Source organism: Rhynchophorus ferrugineus, unplaced genomic scaffold (genome assembly GCF_030347505.1).
Source record: "Rhynchophorus ferrugineus isolate W39M unplaced genomic scaffold, kcgeb_rfMv2 rfM1, whole genome shotgun sequence".
Lineage (NCBI taxonomy): Eukaryota > Metazoa > Arthropoda > Insecta > Coleoptera > Curculionidae > Rhynchophorus > Rhynchophorus ferrugineus.
Genome location: NW_027472580.1, coordinates 83,876,278 through 83,900,837, shown reverse-complemented (window position 1 = coordinate 83,900,837; position 24,560 = coordinate 83,876,278). Strand labels below are relative to the sequence as shown.

Here is a 24,560-nt window from a genome sequence, read left to right as displayed (position 1 = left end):
AATATCTCCTTTGTTTGGAGGCATAACATTTACCACACTACTTGTATCTATTGTCCAAACCATAATTCTCGAAAACGGTGTGAAATTGTACCGAACTTCGTACCTGTTCCTCGCCATAAACAGGTTGTTTGAAGGTTCACGCTCTTTTCAGTTGTACAATGGCCACGGCATCGTTTAACGGGTCTTTTTTATAAATCGGCTTCCGCAAAAGAAGATCTCAGCTGTCAGGTAAAATTAGTCAGCTCGGTAACTATGCGTTTTGTGTTTTAGTAAACCGTACACACGGCCCGATAGGATTTCTTTCGATTTGGTGTTGAATTACGTCTAGGGGGACTCCTTTATGTTAAAAGCACTTTACGAAGAATAGAGGAATACTTAAACCTTATTTGTGTTACCTGCTTTGTAACGTGATACCTCGCTGTTTGAAAATGTATAGTAGCTTAAAACAAAAAACTTGTGACAATAACTCATTGTTAAAAGCTTTTTTGACTCTATCAGTTGTTTTGGGTTCTTATATTTTCCCTTTCTAATAGATAGGTATTCAAGATTTATTAACAGACCAAATGACCTTGAATAAAATTAGTTTTTTATTATCTTTTCTAGGGGTTTAACATTCTGACCGGTGGACACTTTTATTTCTTATTATAATTATTATATGACATGTAGAAAATCACAGTAAAAAATCAATTAGCAACTGATCTGTGAAAAATATTTTCTTTAACTCGCTCTAAAATTTATTAATTAATCAGATAGAATGATAATAAATGTTTCAATTTACATACTTCATCGCCAGCATGCACACTTAGCTCAGGGGCGAGTACCTTGGGGTGCACTGACACTCTTAAAGTCTTTCAAAGTATTTAGTGTTTAATTGTGCACTGCACAGTTTAATTCCGTGCGATCAAATAGGTCTGATTATTGATTCCTATAGCAACATCTAGTTATCTGAAAATTAGTTCGATTTGCACCAGACAATGAAGACTTTCTATGTTTTCAAGAACAAATTGTTTTAACTTTGTTGTTTGCCATTAAAGTATGTTTGGAGATCATTTAATGCTATTATTATCTCTTACTGATGGAAAACTTCGTTGGAAGGAACATATAAAGAAGAAAAGAAAAGAACCGGCATTGAAATTTAGGAAAATGTACTAGCTAATTGGAAAAATCACAATTATCAGTACATAATAAATTTCTATTATATAAGCAAATACTGAAGCCTATATGGACATACGGAGTTCAATTATGGAGATGTTCTGCAAAGAGTAACGTAAATAAAATACAAATTTTTCAGAACAAAGTCCTGAGAGGTATTGTGGGCGCACCCAAATACTACAGGACTGATTACTTAGATCGAGACCTTCAGATACCCACAGCCAGTTAAGAAATCAAGAGAATTGCAAGGGGGCATGAGTAAAGACTCCGTTCTCATGAGAATATTGAAGTATTACAGCTTATGGATACCACCAGAGCAGGACACAGACTCAAAAGAATCAAACCATCTGATCTTGTGTAGTGTTATGTAGTGAGGTGCATATACTAGAAAATACAGCACTGATATGTATAAACGTTATTTCACCAGAGACTGAGATAGGGTAGATGGGTCCTCCTTGTTATATACCTAGATTTAAGTTATCATAAAGACAAATTGTAGGTTAGTCGGAAACGACTAGTAACAATGTAATAATTAAATAATAATAAAAAAATTATATCTTACGCAAGAAACAAAGAGCACTACAAGATAAAAAAGACATGTTAACGGCATCGTTCAATAATATTCATCGTCATCATCCTCACCATAATTAGCACTTGGTCTAGAATAGGACCGCAAACTTGTACCAACTGATAGTTAATCTGTTACTTAAATTTATTAATATATTCTATTTATGTCAATGGATATTTTATAGTTTCTTAAAATGCCCAATGTATATTTATTTCCTTATTAAATAACTTATAATAAATTTCAAAAACAATTATTTAAACAACAGCTTTTAACTGGGGTATTTAAAACACCAACGAATAAAATTGGTGTCAAATATAGTATATTCGAATAACGAAGTAACATCATGCAATATAATCAGGTATTATTGATGTATGTACTTTTAATTTGCGTTTTCACACCACTTATAAATTCTATTTCATATTTTTTTCTAGTTTGTGTATTTAGGTATTTTGGATTATGCCAAGCACTTAAAATATTGTTATTTTTATATATTTTTTGATAAATGCGAACTTACACACTGTTTTTTTATATATAGAATAGTAATAATGACACTAATACTGATATACATATATATAAATTTAACATATTTTCGTACTGTTTTAGATTAATTTATAAATTTTCTACTACTATGTACATTTAATACAAATTACCTTATCTTTGTAATTTTATAGATATTTCATCATCCAACATTTAGAATACTTCATAATTTGATTTAGTTACTTTTTTTCAATTAATTTTGTACTCGTAATATATATTTTTTTTATATTGTTTAAAGTCTCCTTGTACCAACTAGGGGTTTCTCTGGTTTCGACTTACAGTTTAACGTGGGCTTCGAACCACGATCCTCGGCATTAAGCCTACCAACTGGTGATAACCAACTTAAAAATCATCCCAGAAGGCATTCGGTCTTACCCAGCCTGGTTATTAGCGTGACTGGGATCATTTTTCTTGTCGGATTTTGCACTCTTGCCTAGGACAATCACAAATATTAAACAACCAGTATTCGAACCCATGACTATCGTAACAGTAGTTGGAACTTCCTGTCGCTTTTACCACTGCGCCATACAAGCTGGCAATATATAGTTTTATTATTATAATAAAGTGTACCATGTGGTTTTTATTCTATATGTTCTAGTAGTTTTATTAAATTTTATAAACACTACAATTACCTCATTAATAAATAAAATGAGTTCGACTAAATTTGTAGAGTAGAACTTACCTTAAAATTCGAAATATTCGTATATAACACCATGGAGGAGACATAAGGAAGATCTTACCTGAAAAAAAAGGAAATAATATAAATTTTTCTAAATTTTGTTTGATATTTCCAAAATTATTAACTCGTTAAAATCTTAAATGAATATAAATGAATATATAAAATGAAATATAAAATAGTATCATTATCTTTACTGCTAATATCGATCCTATTGTATTTATTAGAACGTTTATTACCCACGTATGTAATATATGTAACACAGCACATAAATGCATAATCATTATACATAATGCTGTAAGTGTGCTATACTAGACATTTTGAAATAAATTCATTCTCATTATCATAATTATTCTTTATGGCTAATGTTATACTATTCTGTTATACTATGTGCGTGATGTAAAATCACATGAAACAGAAAAAGATTGAATTTTTTCAACACTATAGCCTTAGTATACTATAGTACCACTACAATTACATGTTTCGACTACACCTTTACTGTATTATTTTTGTCAATCAGAAAAAAATTGCAACCTTAGTAAATGTCTGGACATATTTTTTACGCACGGAACTTAGTTTTTCAGTATTAGCTTGAAAAGATAATATTTTGAAAATACTTAAGATACTTTCTGCCAAATCATACACATGATTTAGAAGATATTACCACGTAAAACCAGGCGAGGGGAAGAGGTTAAATAATCACTAAAAATCTCTTATTAAAATTACCTCTTATTAGAAATTTGATGTCAGAATCATATATTTTTTTTAATTCTATTCGCATTTTGGGCCTTTAATAGAACACTAAAAATCGCTAAACACAACGGTGTGGCCTGGAGGATTGAGGGAATTGTAGGCAACGATATATGAGTTCAAATGTAAACAGTTCGATATATCAGTTCCAATGTAACAAGTTTTCTCAATAAGCTTAAAATTTCAAAAAATCCTGAAAATTCCCCATATCTGATGTAATTGTTTTATGAAACTATTTAATGATTAATCAAAATTAAAAATATTTGAACAAACAATATTTAGAAATCACCGTGTACGTTTATATGTATATTATTATTGTATATTTATTCTTTTCTATTTCTTTTATGTTAAACGTTAGTACAAAATTACCCTACTTCATTAATAATTAAATAATTAATTTAAAGGCATAGAGATAATAAATAGCCACTAGTAATTTTATATAATATTTAGTTTTAAGTAATAAGAAAGGCGATAACACTGTTTGACAAGTCAACAAGGCTCATTATCATACATTATCTATCATCTCAGCTCATTATTCCCTATCATATTACAACTTGAATAACATGCTGTGGCTATATAATAACGTTACTTCTACAGATAGATGTTTGTCAATATATTAATATAAAGATTTAAATGTTCACGGTATGCTAATAAAATAACTGAATATTTTCAATAAAAAACAGATCTTTTGATAGTTTTATTGATTCAAAATATATCTTTATTTAAAGTATATTATTAATTGTGATTTTATTATCTATCGTTAGGTTTTGTTTTTTTTTAGCTTGATGAGTAAATAACGTGTTTTTAAAAATATTTTTGGGTCTTTATATAGCAACTAGGTCTTATGATTGATTTTTATATGATTTTGGAATGACGATCGAGAGATGACGTATTGTATAATAAGATGTATTCGAATGTAAGAAACAGGCAGGACAGGTCTGAAAGGAATCACAATTAGCTCTAATAAAACCTGCAAAATAAATTGAGTAACTCTAAAATTTTCAACTCCAGCAATCAAGTTATTATAGTAGAAACTATATATTAATATGATTTAGCATTTTCAATTCGCATGTCAGCCAAAATCTGTTTTTTTTTTGGCCTGAAACCGAGAAGGGAAATCCTGTTACCTGGTATCTGACCTGGTCGGGAAGACCCGCAGGAATGAGTGAGTTGAAACTATCTGAATATGTGATTATGATTCAATGCTGACAAATTCTAAGACTGAGTGATGAGAGTGGAAACATTTAAACAATATAAAACAATATTTTATTCAAAATATACATAAGTATTTAGTTAAAATATGTGAGAAGAGAAAGAATACTAACTGTGTTGCAGATATGTCTAAATCTAGTTTTTTCAAGAAAGATTGTATACATCTGTAATAATAGAACAAACTAAGGAGAGGTACAATCATATCAAGATGACTGTACAAAGAAACACTGTACTGAAGGAATCAAGAACTAAGCGTAAAAGGTAAATATGCCCTCTGATGAAAGTAAAATATATTACTTGGGTATATATATATATATATATATATATATATATATATATATATATATATATATATATATATATATATATATATATATATTTAACAGGTCAATTGAAAAGTCCCCGGTCTGACACATAGATGGCGCTACTAGAATTAAATCCATATGTTTTTAGTTAGCCCTAACCCTCAAAAGATGCATGTATAAATTTGACAGCTGTCGGATCATTACTTTGTCAATTATAGCATTTTCAGTGAGGCAACTTTCGTTAATGTGGAAAAAATTAATAAAATGGAATTTCGCGTGTTGATATAATATTGCTATTTGAAGGGAAAAATACAGTTGAAGCAAAAACTTGGCTTGATGGCGAGTTTCCGGACGCTGACCCAGGAAAATCAACCATCAAGGACGCCCCAAAGAGATTGATTGAAAATGATTTTGTATGACCGTAAATTAAAATTGAATGAAATAGCAGACACTCTAAATATATCTATTGAACGTGTACATCATATCATTCACAAATATTTGGGTATGAGAAAGCTCTATGCAAAGTTGGTGCCGCGCGAGCTCACTTTTGACCAAAAACAACGATGAGTTAATGTTTGGGAGCTGTGTTTGAAGATGATCAAGCGTAATAAACCCGAGTTTTTTCGTCGATATGTGACAATGGATGAAACATGGTTGCATTGTTTCACTCCGAAATCCAATCGACAGTCATCCGAGCGTACTGCGCACTGAATCCACTTCAAAGCGTGGGAAAAAGGCAACAATCGGCTGGCAAGGTTATGGCGTCTATATTTTGGGATGTGCATGGAATAATTTTCATTGACTACCTTGGAAAAGGAAGGACCATCAATAGCAACTATTACATAGCGTTATTGAACCGCTTGAAGGATGTAATCGCCAAAAAACGGCCATATTTGAAGAATAAGACAGTGGTGCTTCACCAAGACAATGCATCGTGTCACAAGTCAGTGAAAACGATGGCAAAAAACCATGATTGGGCTGTTAATTGCTTCCTCATTCACCGTATTCTCTAGATCTGGCCCCCAGCGACTATTTCTGTTCTCAGATCTCAAAAGGATGCTGGCTGGGAAAAAATTTTCATCGAACGAAGAGGTGATCGCCGGAACTGAGGCCTATTCTGAAGCAAAGGACAAATCGTATTGCAAAAATGGTATCGATAAGTTGGAGGGTTGCTACAATTAGTGTACCACCCTGGAAGGGAATTATGTTGAATAAAAAAACTAATTTTGCCAAAAAAATGTGTTTTACTATAGTAGGCCGGGGACTTTTCAAATGACCTGTTATATCTTTTTGGAGCAGGTTAATAAATATTCCTACTCCCTTTTAACGATAGTGCGTCCCCACGAGAGATAATTCTACAACACAACTACTCGAACGGACAAATCGAACATATCACAAAACTCATTTTACTATGTTTTACGGCTCTCGACCGATCGTTTAAAGTAAGCAGTACCGGTTCTCGTTGTCGGGGCACATTTCTTTGCAAAATCAATTTGAGCCAATGGATCGATGGCAGCTTTATGGACGGAGCGGACAATTTAAAGGTTTTCGGGGCCGGTGAGGCCTGAGAGCCCGTTTAACGGCCGACGCGTTTCCATTCAGAAAATCGAAACGCGCGCGTGGGTGGCGGAACGGGTTCCGATTGCGAACGGGCGCGAAAGGGAAGTTACCTGCCTACGTGGTTCTAACGGCTGTTGAGAAACGAACGCCGTTTGTCGTCGATTTCGCGTGTCATTCGATAGTAAGCGACAATGAAACGCGCGCTAACGATGGTAAAATGCAACTCGGCGAAAAGAGACATTGTAACTGCGGTGATTACTGTTAGAAGTTAAATACATTAAATGCAATAAATTCGGGGAAAATCAAACTACGTTTTTTAAAAATATTTCTTATTTAAGAGCTCGGAAAAACACATGTAGAAGCGATTTTTTGTCGATTTTTTGTCGCTTTTTGAATGTCGTTATTTCGCGATCATACAACAATACGGTGTTAATACAAAGGGGACGGAGACAGACATAAAGTGTAAAAATAAAATAATAAATTAATAAATAAAGAAACAGGGGGCTAAAACTATGAATAGCGTATAAACCATTTAAAAATGAACACAAATACACGACAACAAATACAACCATAACGAAGTAGAGGTTCTATCCAGATAGCTCACATCAGTACCCATATCAAAGTGGTAATGGTTATTTAGTCGGTAAACTAAACTTACTATAGGCTAGATTATATGGAGAAAATCGATTTCTCCTAGAAATCTGAGTAGTCTGTTTGTATTTTATCCTGTTAAGGCATTTATAAAATTTTACAACCCATATTTGGTTCTAATCTGAGTGAGTAGTGTATATACAATTTAAAAATGAACACAAATACACGACTACAAACACAACCATAATGAAGTAGAGGTTCTATCCAGACAGCACACATCAGCACCCATACCAAAGTGGTGATTGTTATTTAGTCAGTAACACTAAACTTAGCATAGGCGAGATTATATGGGGAAAATCGATTTCTCCTAGAAATCTGAGTAGTCTGTCTGTATTTTCTCCTGTTACGGCATTTATAAAATTTTGCAGCCCATACTTAGTTCTGATCTAGGTGAGCTGTGGAGAGTCGTTCAATATGTGGTGGACTGAAATAGGGGCACGGTGACAAAACTCACAGTGAGCCGGAGGGCTCGAAGTCATCAAGTGACGGTGCGAGAAACGATAGTAGTTCAATCTCAGTCGATTCAGAACTACGGCATGGTGACGAAGGGAAGGAATGCGAAGAAAGGAGAAAAAATCAGTTTTAACCTCAAAGATCTTGTTGTGGTTGACCTCTTGAGCGCAACAACGTTGTACCACGTTCTTTGTGAAACAAGAAATTAATGAGATAAGGTCAATATGGATTCAAACATGCGCGATGGGGAGGGGAGAGGATGCTGCCGATTTAACCGCACTACCCGCGCGCTGATTTCCCGGTATACTAACGTGAGATGTGTACTAACGTGTGTGTGGATCCCACAGTAAACTTATCCTGATCTCATTCAGATAGAGGATATGGATGATTGATAGTGAGTCGGTGACCAGGGGATGGTTGAACTTCTGTTCCGGGAAACATTCGAGAGCATTTCGGGAGTCGATAAGGATTAGCCATTTTTTGAAGGATTGTATTGTGATTTAGGATAAAGCTTTAAATATCTCTAAGAGTTCAGCGGTCAGTACTGAACCCTATTCAGGGAGCTTGAAACGGAATGCCCGGTTGTCCACCACAAATGCACTGCCAAGTCCGGTGCGAGATTTGGAGCCATCGGTATATATATGCCTGCGGCCAGGGTAATGGTGGAGTAGTTCATAGAACTTGGACCAAATAAGGTAAGGACATTGTTCTCCTTTAAAAAATTGACAAAAATGTGAAACTCTTCATGATTTTGCGTGACATCCTTGCCAAGGGGCCGTGCTAATCTTCGTTGTATCGTTCCAATTTCAGTATATATACTGACGAAGCGAGTAAAAAAGCAAGTTTAATTTGTTTATATTTTCTTGATCATTTCTTTCCTTAAAACTCACACGAATATATGTACTATTCAAGGAAATCATAAATCGTTCCGAATATCTATGGTACTTAGAATTCTATTTGGCAGTTCGATATTTCAGACCTTTTAATTTTGGGTCGTTTATTTTTTTTTAAAGATTTGAATGAAATGAACTAGGCGGGATTACCGTTTATTTTCAGTTGTAGTATTTGTCGCATTTGCGAATACTTAGCAATTACCATGGATGGTAACATTGTTGGTGTTTCTCCGGGGGTTGTATTTGACTGATGTGATATCTTAATACGTCCCAGGGACATTTAAGTTCCATGAGAGTTAATTTATGCAGACGCAACCCTCATTACTTCTATACCTTTTTTGTAGTTGTAATATAATATAATCTTGACTTGGAAATATCTGTCCGATAGATAGAACTTGATAAAAGCGGTTGGGTTTTCTCGGAGGTACTTTGCGATCAAATCATCGTTTCAGACCTTGTCAAAAGCTTAGGTTAGGTCCAGGAAAAGTGTTCCAAGCTTTTTACGTTGGGCAAAAGCATGATGATGTATGCGGCCGGATCGGTGAAGAACGAATGGCAAACGAGAACCAAATTGTTCGGCAAGAATGATATTATTTTCGTCTGTGTAAGAGTTGAGAGCGCAGAGTATTACTCTCTCGGTTTTCGAAGTTTTGAAATGGTAGAAGGCTGATGGGCCTGTAATCAGATGAAGATTATTTTGTTCCATTTTTGGGAATAACCGCATATGTAAGTAGAAATGCTGCAGCACAAAATAGTCAAGGTTTTGGATAATTTTGATGATCATTCAATCTTTAAGCGATTGGAAATAATTTATTGTGTTCTGGAACAATTCTGCTTTTTCTTCTAAACTTTTGTTCACCATCGACTAATGTCTTCAAATAATCGGTTTCTTTTTTTCCCATTCAGAATGCCTTTTGTGTTCGATGTTAAAATTACCACTTTTAAAACATCGAAGTCAGTGTTCACTTATTGAGGACGACGGAGCATGGTTGCCGTAAGCTTGACACAGCATTCGATGACCTTTTGCCGCCTTTTTTTAAAATTAAAGTAGAAATATAAAACTTTCCGCAAACGCAATTTACTCGGTACTAATTCAGCAAATTTTAGCATACTAAAAATTTTAAAATTTTAAATGATTACTATATTTATATAGAGAATAGTTAACTAAATCTAACTCAATTTTTGAGGTGTGTGGTTGATCACTATTCCTGTTCTTGTTCGCCGATGGTGTTTACGATATTTGGTTTATCTACCCGCCAGCTAATTGAGCATCAATGATTTTTCCTCTATCAAACTTTCAGAGATCACACGTTTCACCGATCGCCTGACTTAATCTACAACCTATAAGTACGAAGTACAAAAATATAACCTAGAAGTCTTCGAATGTCTACTGAGCGATGTATACGCGTGGTTTGTTAGGGTAGAAGTTCTTATTTTCGAGACTACAATAAAACGGGTTGAGTCAAGGTAACGATATACCATATATTTGTTAACAGTTTTTTTTTCAGTTTGATTTTAAATGAACTAATTCTTTAATAAAAAAAATCCACGAATTAAATCTAAGGCCTATTATAATAAAAAATGCCACATGACTTGACGAAAAATCAAGCGCAGCACCGCGTCGACACCTGCCGAAAGCTACTACAAAAATCCGCTTAGTCCGGCATTTCACCTGCCAAATTGTGACATGCGATGAAAAATGTAAAATAACTTTGTTGTGTTTGTGACGGGATTTCGAAGGCGTAATCCACTGCGAGCTAGTTCCAAATAATGGGGCTGTCGACGTCGACAACCATTGTACCACGGTTCAATCGCATTTTTATTTCGTATTAGAAGCAAAATCATTGTGGTCATTCGAACAAGACGAATGATCGCGCGACAGGAAAGATAACGCCAATGCTGTATAACAACTTTGTAAAACATCTTGTACAAATAAATGTACAATTTAAAATGTGACCTCCAACCATGAAATGGGATGGTCTCTGATTTTCACTTCTAATAACAACAAGCAACAATGTCGACGTTTGTGTACCGTGGTTAATTTAAATGTGTTGTATCGCTGGTTATTTTTTAAACATTTTATTTATTCATTGAATGTTTTCAACTTTTTCAGTTTATTGACAATAGACGATTCATTTTGGACCAAATGAAATAATATGGACGTCAATTACATGTGCTTCTAGCAAGATATTTTTACGTAACACACAATGATGGCCACGAAGAACATTCTGCATGCATGATTTGGGGTTCCTTTTTCAGAACTGACCTAAATTATCTTCTAAGATTGCGAGAATTGACCTACATAAACTTTTCTTGTAGTGTTTTCCGAACTTGCCAATAAGCTCCTATCCACTTTTAGGGCATTTAGTTAGTTGAGTTGTTTATTAACGCTATAAGAATGTGTAAATAGATGAAAGCTCAGCGGTGTAGTCTTAACTGAAGAGAACGCTTGGGCAGTTGATGGTGACACACCGGATCTGAAAACTTGTCAGTGACAAAGACAAAATGATCCAATGATCCTCGAGGTTGTCAGATCTTCGTTATCGATTAGTGGACGTCGTTGCTAGCAACCCGCACATGTTCAACATTGAGGATAATATTTTCTGGGTATTTTGTAGGCCGCTATTCCAAGATATAAAATCAACATTCCTCAAGGTCGCTATGCTCTGATGGTCTTAAACATAACATATCCCAGATTAATGAGACTACCAGTATCTTTTATCCACTTTAAGAAGCCGAGACAGACATTTGAACGACACATTGTTGTATTCAATAGATGGTGGCGCTAATGTCATTAATACGCCCCAAGAAAAAATAATTTCGTTAAAGCCTCACATTGTTTAATTCGTTATCAATATCGGCCCGGGCTTAGTGAAAAATCGTATATAACTAGTACTTTATATTTAATTATAAGACAAGTAATTTATAAGGCGAGGTTATATACCATTAGGGTTATATACCAATAACCTCTACATTCCAGCGAATTATCCTACTGGTGAGCAATTTTTAAGGCCTGCAAATAGCCAGTAGTCGTTGGCAGACAAATCTGGCGAGTACGGTAGATGTGGGAGCACTTCAAAGTCCAATTCATGTATTTTTGCCATTGTTTTGATTAACTTGCATTCAGCCTTCAAATGCTCCATTAATACTATATAAGATTCACCATTGATGATATTTCCCTTCTAAAGATAGTCGATGAATAGTACATCACGCACATCCCAAAATATCCAGGCCCTAACCTCTCCAGTCGATTGGTGCGTTCGGGCGATTTGACGAGATTCGCCAGTTGACTATCGTTTTGATTCCGGAGTGAAGTGATGGATCCATGTTCATCCATTGTCACATTTCTATGCAAAATTTCCGCTACCTCTAAACGTGACCAAACACTGCTCAGAGTCATTAAGACCTTCTTGTTTTTGGTTCTGAGTAAACACAATATCCAGTTTGAACAGAACTTTCTCAAATGCTCGTGTTACCACCTCATTTGGATGTCCACTATATTCTGCATCGTAGGTGTCTCTATTGAGTACACCTTTGAAGTCAGCAAACCAACGTTTTATTGTTGTTTCTGATGGAACTGAGTCCTTATAACAATTTTCAAGCCATTACTTTGCTTGAACGGTTTTTTCCCGAAGCAGAGCAGTGTGAAATTAAAACATGAAATTGTTTTTGAAAATAAAAAAATTAGTGTCACTCTTAGCATAATAACTCATAAACCTATGAGTAGAATATTATGAAATTTTAACAGATTTTTTTGAATGTTAGTACTAACTGTAATCGCGGAGAATACAATAAGACTTTTCAGCCCATGTGCTACATTCTGAGTAGTTTTAATTGAATTAAGCTATTGTCCACACATTGACGTCTAAAATGAAACACTAAAGGGTTATTTAATTTTCCAAATATATGTATTTTCCTTCGTAGTAATCTAATTAAGATTTCATACGCAGTGTATTCAAAAAAGTTAAAAAGTTTACAACCATTTTATGCAACCAGCTTTACACCATTAAGTGAGTTTTCCAGAGGTTGGAATATAATAAGACATAGAAAGGCGAGCTTGTAACCACCAGAGGCCCAAAGCTATAAAAGCAAGACTTAATGACAGAATGGTTGTCCCTTTTATGGTTTGGTCTGCTATTTTATAGGACATCTTTGGCCAAATTTGTTTTCTATAGATATTTTAAATTTTTTTTTGTTTTTATATGTAAGTAAAGATAAGCTTCAATTAATTTCTTATGAGCTCCGACATAAATACAGAAACGTTTGTTCTTTACATTTCAGGCTGGATGAATATTGATCCAAGTGTGGAAAAGTTGTTTAACCAAGTTACTATAATGGGTATCTAAATAGTAAATATTTCATTACGCTTGATGTGCATGTGCAATGTTTATTCACCGATGCTTTACCATAAACAATCGATAAAGAAAATATGACCTATATATAATTTCATTATTAGGATGAGCTATAGAAATATATGTTCAGTCTATATTAGATTCTTCAAAAATAATTCTAAATAAGTTGAAGTAGTTTTTTGAAATTTGAAAGTGTTTCTCCACAGATTCTTTTTAAACGAACGAATCTGATTTCAAGTTCAAGCCATATTGGAAACAGGCAGTACAACATCAAAAACACCAAGAATTAAGTGTTCTTTGTTTCGGTGGATGAGAAATGCCGAAAAATTATGTTCATTGTTCTATTGTTAATTTTTAGTTTGTTCTATTGTTATTTTCTTACTGTGGTTTATCTGAACTGGACCTACTGCCTGCCATGGATTTGAACCAACTTACGAGGCCATCGCAGAAGACTGCAGTGGTTCTCCAATATGGACCGTAATACTCGTAAATTTACATCCAAGTCAGTGCCTGATTCGAACTCACGACAATTATAGCCGTTGTTGTAGCATAAACTATTACTAATAATTACGCAGAGTCTAAATAAAATAAAACATCTTTTCTTTGAACTTGGATTTAATTATATTCATTAATAATAATAATAACAGTAAATTTACTTTGTATGTCAAAATCAAAAAGCTTATTTTTTGATAAGGCCGATTTTATTGTTACGCGACAGTAAGCAATTTAAAACAATGCATTATTCCGATTGACCTGAACGTCAAGAACGTCTTAAGAAATCGAATAATGGCGCACCTTTCCAGGAAAATAATAAATAAGTTAATCTTCTCGTCATGATAAATTAAGACATGAGACGGTAACAAATCATTTGTCCTTCGTAATCCATATATTGTTTTAGTCATATCGCGGTTTTAACAACATATTGATGTAGTTCTTTAACCTGTCATTCGGGTACGAGTTTTTGTTTATGACGTTACATATTTATATGCAATGTAATCAGCTTTTCATTTACATTGGTTCAAAACCGTGCTACAATGATCAAAAAATAATAACTCCGAAAAATTGTGTTATTGGTACCACGTATTTCTTCTGCCAGATAAAGCGTTAACAAGAAACAAATGTTATTTGTGTTATACGTCATTTGTATGTAACTGGTACACAACACCTCAAAAATTCACTTCAGGCGCATCATCAAGAACGCCAACTGAAGAAATTAAAATTATTATTAACTTGTTTGTATTATGATTATTTTTTCTTTTACTTAAAAAGGCATTTATATATTTCTGAGTGGATGATTTTGGGTCGATTATTTGCTATTGCTGCTCTTTTTACAATAATATATCATTTAATTTATTCAATTGGCTTTGGTAGATTCTGCAGTAACAGTTTCGTTAGAGGAAACTTTATGGCTATGAATGGCTATTCTACTTCGGTGTCAATGTGAATATTGATTACTTGGCATTGTCGTAGTAGATCCACTTCTCATCTACCACAGAAAATTCTTCCATTTTTGACAAGCAATGAAAACGCGATGTTTAAACAATGTGTGTGTGTAGTAACAATTTTTGCATTATTTTGTATTTTTCCATCGTATGTATATAACAAAGTATGCAATTAAGTTAGTACTAATGTAAACAATAGAAACACATTTACTTTTTTTCATTAAAGTTTAGAATAATTATTTGTTAGGAGTCAAAAAGTTGAACCCAACCAACCCAAAGAGTTGTTGTTTTAAATATTCACCTTCCAATGAGAATGTAGCCTTCATCATCACTAGCTAGCAATAGGACAAAGGCACATTCCAAGAAAACTTAGTTCTTCAGTTCTAGAAATAAAGTAAGAAAGTGTTAGTATTGGCCTTTTAGAATACAAAGGCAACTTTTTCTGAAGAGTATCTCCAACGGAGTAAAATAATAGGTTCATAATGTCATTGGAATCCTCTGGACAAATTTGTTACAACATTTCGTAAAGAAACACCTGTTTCAGGGAAGAAATCAATCCTTTTCCAATAATATGGTGACCCAGACTAAAAAATATCGCGAAAACTAGTACATTAAAATCATTTTTAGATTTCTGCTGACTGAGCACCCGTATATAATTTCTCCAAAGTAGCAGTGAAATAGCGTCATTAAATGTTTAATGTATTGCCTATTGCAGTTAGTAAGTTCGTTTTAATACTCGACCATATTTTTCTTCTCATTTTATTCAACTTAAAACGAGATTAAATACTGTATGTTATGTTCGAACATATAAAAGAATCATCCTGCAAAAATAGCTGTTGGACTTTTTACTGTAAATATTTTTATTATGTTACTGAAAATCTGTTAAAAAAGAAGAACAATATAATTTTGGATTTACTGAAAAGAAAGTATCTACGTACCTTGATGTTAGTTCTATCCAAGATTAAATTTATGAAATGTATAAAAATGGTGAGTAGTTTTTTATAAAATAAACGTAGTTTGATTCAATTATTTCAGATATAACTGTTGGTATGGAAAGTATCTAAGGAAAACTTAGGGATACGCAGCTCTTTGAAGGATATAAGTGAACACTGCAAACACTGTTAGTAAACATAGGATTCAAATAGTATAAAGATAACCCGCGAAGAGCTCAAATGCAACTTTCATACATTGCTTTTAAAAGAATACAATTTTTAAAAGCATATAATAAAATTAAAAGAGACTTGTTACAGATAGGTATTTTAAAATAGAACATGATGCCACCCTTGGTAAGATGATGGAAAAAGTTAAAAGATGAGAAAACATTGATTAGATTTTGTAAATCATAATATTTGTGAACAATTCATTGTAGATATATTTTTCTTCAGGCTAGAAACAGAAATTCAAAAATAGATTTCAACAAGTGGTCAGCAAAGGCTCTAATAATTCTGTTTTATGTAATTTAATTTCTTTAGTAATAAATCTGAAAAAAAATTACTGTTCAGATGTCTGAACAATCTGGCCACAGAACGTAGTGTCCCTACTCCCTATCACTGGATATTCAATCAAATCGAATTGTTATGGGATATGGCAAAGAATAACTACAATAGATATGTAAGTCGAGAAATCTCCACAAGCAAGGACTGTTTGGATACGTTGGAAAGGATTGTATAACATCCTTCAGTATGAGATACACAAAAATATAAATGGACAAATGGTAGAATTGTGAACTAATGTTAGATTGGAAAGTAACAGCTTGTTTATTGGCTTGAATAGTAGTTAAGAGTATGACAGTGAGCAAATCAAACTTTCTGGATATGGGATTTTGATTCAATGCTGACAATACCAAGACAGGTTGATACGAACGGACACAATTAAATGTGAGTAATTCATATAGGATAACTGTAGAAAATCGTAGTGTAGACTGTGAAAGATTTATGTGCATAGTATGTATGTATTTGTGCAGGAAATATATTAGTATTTGGTTAAAGTGTACGAGGAAAGAATGAATACTGTTTTGCAGATATTGTAAATGCATCTGCTAAACTATAAAAGGTAAATATGTTATCTAATGAAAATAAAATATATTATTTAGATGTACAATTATTAATTAGATGAATTAAGCCTCCAGGGGATACCGTAGGTGGTTTTGAAGAATTCAATGTAAAAATAATAAAATAGCTCTAGCCTACAAACAATTGTGGCTGTTTAATTAACTGTAGTTTAAGTCCTAACTTAAAATAAACTAAAATGCCTAAAATATCAAAGATAAAGGCGGCAACATTGCAACATTTGACGTCATAGATTGAAAAGACGTGAGATTGCTACTTTAGATAGTCTGTAGATTAGTATAGATGAACTTTTTTTTATTAATTATAATTTAATATTAGTGAAAGTTGCAATGAAAACAAAATAAAACCGTTAATTTGCAACATAGCCTTGCAAATTATTTAATGTTATTTTTGTCTATACCCGCACGGATCCAAACCACTGTATGGTAAGTCTCACCGTCGACCTAGTGCTCTTTGCAGCAGCGCCAAAACGACTTTCCATCGTCGGCGACACGCACTGCCTTCCGGGAAAGTAACCGGTGCGTAGGTCGTGTATAAACTCATAGCGAACGACATAAAAAATGATATTTATATAATTGTGAAATTTCCCGTTCTTCGATCCGTTTGATTTCGTTTCTCGATTTGAGGCCCGTTCACTTCGCAGGACGATCAGATCGGCGTTCAGGAAAATAACGAGTTGGTCGTTGCTCGTTTCAGGCCGTCGAATAATGTTCAGGCATGGGATTAAAGCCAAATTAAAGCTCAGTAAATTCATGTAATGAATGTTAGTACGGAGCTGGGGCTGGTGATACTTTGATCTTTAACCCGACTCGCTTAACCGCTTCCTCAAGACTTTCAGAATCGCTAAGATTTTATTCAATTATCACTGGTGTATGTTCGTGTATGCATATATTTGTAAAAGTGAATGTGCAATATTTTAGCATCAGGGACATGATAACTTATTTTGAAAAACTACTTCACGATATTTTTGCCAGAAGGTAAAAATCCATGTTACAACTGTAAGAAACAAAACTGACGTTTTAAATAGAACAATTTAAATATCTGGTCCTAGTCCAGGATGTCGCACTTTTGTAAATACCTAACAGCTTATATAGTCTATTCAAAGTTATTTTGTACATACGTCATCTAAATTTGTGACGTCAAAACGTCGCATTGTTGCCGCAACAATGAGTTTTAGTTCAGTTTGGTTTTGACATACAACAAAATTCTAATCTAAATTAAATAATTGAACAAGAATGTTATCAAATATAAATTATTTTAACATTATAGTACATCTAAAAACTACAGTTAATTATAAAGCCATAATAGTTTATAGGTTATAAGTTAACACCTCTTATCACTATTGCTTTCAAGAATTTTGTTTACGTCTGACAACCGGACGACTTTGACAGGTTCATTCGGTTACGTGTTCGAACTAATCAGATAACATTGTGTCTCTTCTTAACTGGAATAAAATTAGAAGGAAAATATTGTCCGATTCTAAAACAAATTTACAACTTGTGGCAGGTAATATAACAGGTCAACTGAAAAGTCCCCGGCCTGATGCATAGATGGCGCTACTAGAATTAAATCCATATGTTTTTAGTTAGCCTTAACTCTCGAGAGATGCGTGTATAAATTTGAAAGCTGTCGGATCATTAGTTTGTGAATTATAGCATTTTGAGTGAAGCAATTTTTGTTATTTTGAAAAAAATAGATAAAAAGGAATTTCGCGAGTCGATAAAATATTGTTTTTTGAAGGGAAAATATACAGTTGAAGCAAAAACTTGGCTTGAAAACTCGCCATGTTTCCGGACAATGCCCCTGGAAAATCAACCATCGAGGATTGGTATGCTAAGTTTAGACGTGGTGAAATGAAGACCGAAGACGCTGAACGCAGTGGACACACAAAATAGGTTGTTACCAACGAAAACATTAAAAAAATCGTAAATTGAAAACGAATGAAATAGCAGACACTCTAAAGATCAACTGAACATGTAAATCATATCATTCACGAATATTCGGGTATGAGAAAGCTGTGTGTAAAGTGCGTACCGCGCGCGCTCACTTTTGACCAAAAGCAACTACGAGTTGATGATTCGGAGCAGTGTTTGAAAATGATCAAGCATAATAAACCCGAGTTATTGCGTGGATATGTGAGAACGGATGAAACATGGCTTCATCATTTCACTCCGAAGTCAAATCGACAATCACCGAGTGGACTGCACACGATGAACCCGCTCCAAAGCGTGGGAAAACGCAACAATCGGCTGGCAAGGTTATGGTGTCTTTATTTTGTCATGCGCATGGAATAATTTTCATTGACTACCTTGGGAAAAGAAGGACCATCAACAGCGACTATTACATAGCGTTATTGGACCGTTTGAAGGACGAAATAGCTAAAAACGGCCGCATTTGAAGAAAAAGAAAGTGCTGCTTTACCAAAACAATGCACTGTTTCACAAGTCAGTGAAAACGATGGCCAAATCCATGAATTGGGCATCGAATTGCTTCGTTATTCACCGTATTCTCCAGATCTGGCCTCCAGCAACTAGTTCTCAGATCTCAAAAGATTGCTCGCTGGGAAGCAATTTCCGTTGAAAGAAGAGGCGATCGACCAAAAAAAGCAAAGCACAAATAGTATTACAAAAATGGTATCGAAAAGTTGGAGGGTCGCTATAATCAGTGTATCACTCTTGAAGGGAATTATGTTGAAAAAAAAAACTAATTTTGCCAAAAAAATAGGTTTTACTGTGGTAGGCCGGGGACTTTTCAATTGACCTGCTATTAAACATCTTGATGACATATGTACAAAAAACTTTAAATATACTATATCTGTTCATGTTGATAGTAGCTTTATTTTAATTATTTTGACAGATAGTCTTGAATTGTAGTAATAGACTACGGTTTGAATAGTGTAATAGTTTGAAGTTATGATAGGCCAGACCCAACAGCTATAATATTAGGCATATATGTTAAATCAGTTTTAAAGATTTGTTTAAAACTTTATTTTGAAAAATCAGTACAATGTATTTTACTACACTATTTTTTCCCATCTCTTACGCGTTTTACAAATTTTATCTCGAAAAACAATGTATTTTTTGATGGTATCCATGATTCGACCTATTTTTGGTAGGTTTATAAGAAGTGAAAGCGATGCTTATATAAGTATATGTAGTACTCATATATAGGACGAAGTAATCAGACGGAGCAAGGTCTGGAGAATACGCGGGTGGGGTAGCACTTCGCCTTTTAATGTTCCCAAGTATATTTTCTTCAGTTTTGTAAGATATGGTCGAGCGCCGCTATGCTGAAGAATAGCACTGTTGTATCTTTTATTATTTCATTATCATCATTTTATTATAATTCGGTCGCAGTTTTTTTGCGCAGTGTTTAGCTTAAATGCAACAATTCTAGTTGGTAGAGATCCCCAACAAGTAATGCTTTCAAGTACTCGTTCTCAAGTTTTATTGGCTGCGCAGGAAGCGTTTTGTCTTTGGTGTTAAGATCTTCACTTTTAAAACGTCAAAAGCAGCAGTCACATGTTGAAATCGATTTTAGCCATTAACCTCAATCAGCATTCGATGTCCTTCCGCTGTCTTTTCTTTCAAAAACAGAAAACCCTCAAAATCAGTTTTTCACTAACTTCTGGTAAATTTGAATTATTTATCTTGCATAATACTTGTTACCATAATTAGACTAACATTTTTGTACTTAGCACAAACTGACTTTATAATTAGGAAATAACAAGCAAATGGTACAAATGTTACAGAAATGAAACGAACAACAAGTCAAATATGACTAAACAAGTCAAATATGATTAGTATACAAAATAATAAAACAATTTTTACTGGGGGGACATATGGTAGAATTTTATGATCACTAAAATAAAAATAGGTGCATATTTAACAAATGACATATTCTTTTATTGGTATTATAAATAGTTTCATTGATTGTTTCTATCACGATCTCTTATTTGATAAATAAACATTGTTGCGACTTTCATATCTGAACTATTGGCTTCCGAATAAGAACCACGTTGATTGATCTTTCACAATCCTTAGATCTTTCTTCCTTTCTTCCTTAGGAATTTTCAGTATATGAACTATATATGGAAGTTCTCTTATTCTGGTTGTCCTACGTAAGTGGTCACAGTTTCGTGGACAATCGAACAGTTTTTTTGCGTCAATAGTAAATATCTGCTGATCAATTATTATATTATGTGGAGGAAATAACAGACCCAAAAGTAATCTTCTAATTGTTTACTTTTTACGTACGAAAATGGCTTATTTACGAAGCTATTTTAAGCAATACGGCATTAATCCTTATCGAATTAAGTACCTTAAATACAGTGTGCAATTAATATAGATCAATATGGTTCCTTACAGCATGTAAATTAAACAAATATTTTCGGAGATATTACAAATTTAAAATTTGCGTTTAAAAATGTGTAATGTAATAAAAATTGTATAAATTTAGATATTCCAAAGATAGCAGGAAATCTTCATAGTAAGTATAGGGGAAGAGGAATTGTTTTACTCCAAATTTAATGCGTGCAGGCCAAGGGCAGTAATGAATGAACCAAAAATACTGGATCGATTTTAATCATGTTTTCATTGAGTGACATAGGCATATATATTTTATGCCCGTGCAAAGTCGGAGCGGGCCGCTATGTTTTTATATACAACGTTCATATTTTTTCTGTAGTGTATTTAATTTAGTATCAGCATTGCACCCGTGCGAAGCCGGGGCGGGTCGCTAGTATTCTATATGTTATACTTGTTGTTGGTAAAAAAATTATTATTTATTCGACCCTTTACCACAATAATTGCTCGTTTTCATTCATTGACCTTTTCTGTCTTGATTTTCGCTTAACACTGTCACTTTGCTTATTTCCAGAACAGAAGGTGTTGATAAGAGAGCAATGATTCTAGTTAAGTTTTTTAATTCTCAAGAACTAGAGGGAAAGAGAACAAGTGGCAAAGGAAGATAAAGGAAAGGAAAGACGCAAGGACGCATAATATGAAGAGAAAACGAAAGATAAGAGATCAATAGAGAGGAGGGGGTGGAAGTGGGGCAGGACGAAATAGGAATCTGACGGAAAGCAATACACCCCAACGGGTCTTAAAAGTGCCTTAAAAGTGTGGAGTGTTAAGCCAATCATTCATTTCATAAACAAATATATGTCTTTAGCGGTGGGTTAGGTCTAGGGACACACAACACTATTAATATTATATTTTCTTCTCAACAACATGAAAATATTTATTTTACTTTCATAGCAGGAATTTTTCAATTACATAATCTCTTTTCCAGATAAGTGTTGATCACAAATCGACTAGATGTTATTCCCTACATTTCTTGTTTGATCATTAACGCGTGTGGGATTAAACGTTAATATAAATCATTGAACTAACGCCATTAAATTATTGATGGTCGTCAATTTAATAACCAACCGCATCTACATATTTTATCGATTTTCGTTAACCAACCGAAATTATTTAGAAATTATATAGAAATAATAATATTGCATCTTTTTTGAATATGTTTGTAGAGATTAATTGATAATAAAAGTTGAATGACCCGTTCGCGTAAAAAAACATTGTGCAGGTCATTTTGAAAATATAGATGATTATAAGTTGCTGTAACACTGACAAATGTATACGTGTCGTTTTCTTAAATGAATGTTCTTAAACATGACATTTTTGGAAAAAAAAAGGATACTGTGTTAAAAATGGGTTTAAATGGCTGATTCCAACAAATACATCCAATTGATGTCTGATTTAATTTTCCGTCATTGAAGATCGGACGTTTATAAGGATGACGTTGCCGAGTTAGATGAATTAAGGCAGATAATATAAACATTAGAAATTTTATCTGATTTTTCATTTTTATTGCGTATTAAAAAAATATTAGAAATTAAAATTAAAAATTAAAATTAAAATTAAAATTAAAATTTAATTAATTATTAAAATTAGAACAAATTGTGCCAGCTTGGTGGCGCAGTGGTAAAGGCGATAGGACGGTCCTCCTACTGTTGCTATAGCCGCGGGTTCTGCTGGGGCATGGTCGTAAATTTATGTATGTGATTGTTTAAAATTTGTGATTGTCCTAGGCAAGAGTATAAAATCCGACAAGGAAAATGATCCCAGTCACGCTAGTAACCAGGCTGGGTAAGACCGGATGTCTTTTGAGATGATTTCTAAATTTCTACTCGCCAGTCGGTAGCTTAATGCTGAGAACTGTGTTTTGCCCACGTTAAACTGTAGGTCTAGTCGAGATAAACCCATAGTTGGTGTCCCTTGTGATAATAGTAAGGAATTCGAAATAAAAGCAACATTAAAACAACATAAATCCATCTTTCCAATCATTATTAAATTATTGATGGTAAATTTGTTTTATATCCAGAACTTCAATCATATAAAAATCGAAGTAATGATACCGAATATTTCATAACTGTCGAATACATTAATAAACCATTCCAGTCAATGAAAGTTGTAAAGTTGAACGACCGATTTGCAGAAAAAACTCAACGATCGTTTATGTTACGCAGCGTTGGAACAAAACAACTAGAAATCATTTTAATGCGCTGGATCGGTGTCCATGCAACTTTTATTTACCATTAAATGGCTATTGTTAACTATTGTTTGATGGTGTCGCTTATCTTTTCGTTGGACGCTTCGTCGGTATTTACATGAAAAAACGTTCGTTCGGCGTCCGTTCAGTTCGCCTATTAGCAAATGAATAACTTTCGCGATGAGTGTGTTTGTTCGTTTGTCTGACTGTTTTAAATAAAACGGCCTTCGTTAACGTTTATTTGTTAGTGGCGTGTCGTCATCCGCGGAAGTGCGAGGACACAGCGACTGGTTGGAATACATCAAGTAACATTCAAATAAAAGAAAATATTGTTTAAATGTAATGTAACTTTAAGTTACATTACATTTAAACTTTTTAACTTTAAGTTAGATGAAGGGATTTTAAATGTTGGTTTGATAGTCGTACCAGTAATGTTTTGTCTTTATATTAACTTAATTCTAGATATATGTCTAGGAGAACCCAGAGGTCCTAATGTAGCGACCGCCCTTTAGTCCACCATCTATTCATCTACACAAAGTTCAAAGGTTGGCAATGCTGGAGGATTAGTACCATGCGGTCGCTGGCTATAAAAGACCACCACGACGACGTCTCGTTTCTCTTTCCTTTTCTCTAATCCCTTGTAACAATACCATTTCCACAGCGCTACCGTACTTCCTTTTCCTAATATAATATCCTCTCCATCAACCCGTCGACCACATGTATGATTTTACATTGAAACAAACATGTTTTTATTCAACCAATGTTTTCAGTTCACGTGCGAATTCCTTCCACAAAATAGTATTGAGTGTTTGGAAAAACAGTTGCATCGACTGCCATACATTCCGACCGCCCAGATGAACATTACTACAATTGGTGAGCCTGACATGATCTGAAGTGCCTAACGGAGAAACCATCTCAACAAAATTCATACAAGAGGTGCTCGACACTTGCATGGAAGGATAGCACGAGGAACCCATCAACATCACATGGTCGACATTATCCCACGAGACTAGCGCGATGGACGAAGACTACAGAAGCCCATCATGCATGACATCAACGCATGCACACCCCTGCACCACGAAAAGGGACACGTAAGGTACTACGCTTATAGGTACCCTCAAACAAACCGGAACACCCCAAAACGAACGACGTCCTGCTAGACCTTCAATGGCAGTTGATCCCGTAAAACTCCTGACTAAGGTTGGATCCCCACCTCATAAGCAGTCACTGGGCGATTGATTGAGTGATTGCGGGTGCACCCAGGAACCTGCACCACATAAAGGTACGTTCCACGGCAGCTCCACTAGGAGGGGAGTAATGTAGCGACCACTACGGCCACCACGTACCATGCGGTTCCCAGCTATAAAAGACGACCACAACGACGTCTC

At 34.2% G+C, this 24,560-nt stretch overlaps 1 protein-coding gene and 1 non-coding gene across 3 annotated transcripts in view; both read right to left on the bottom strand.

Annotated features, from left to right (window-relative positions):
- Positions 1–24,560, bottom strand: part of rols (zinc-RING finger and ankyrin repeat domain-containing protein rolling pebbles) — a 394,615-nt gene that overhangs the window by 255,953 nt on the left and 114,102 nt on the right. The window lies entirely within an intron of this gene.
- Positions 8,592–8,698, bottom strand: LOC143189395 (U6 spliceosomal RNA). Its single transcript, XR_013003852.1, has one exon. It is a non-coding gene; the product is annotated as a U6 spliceosomal RNA (small nuclear RNA).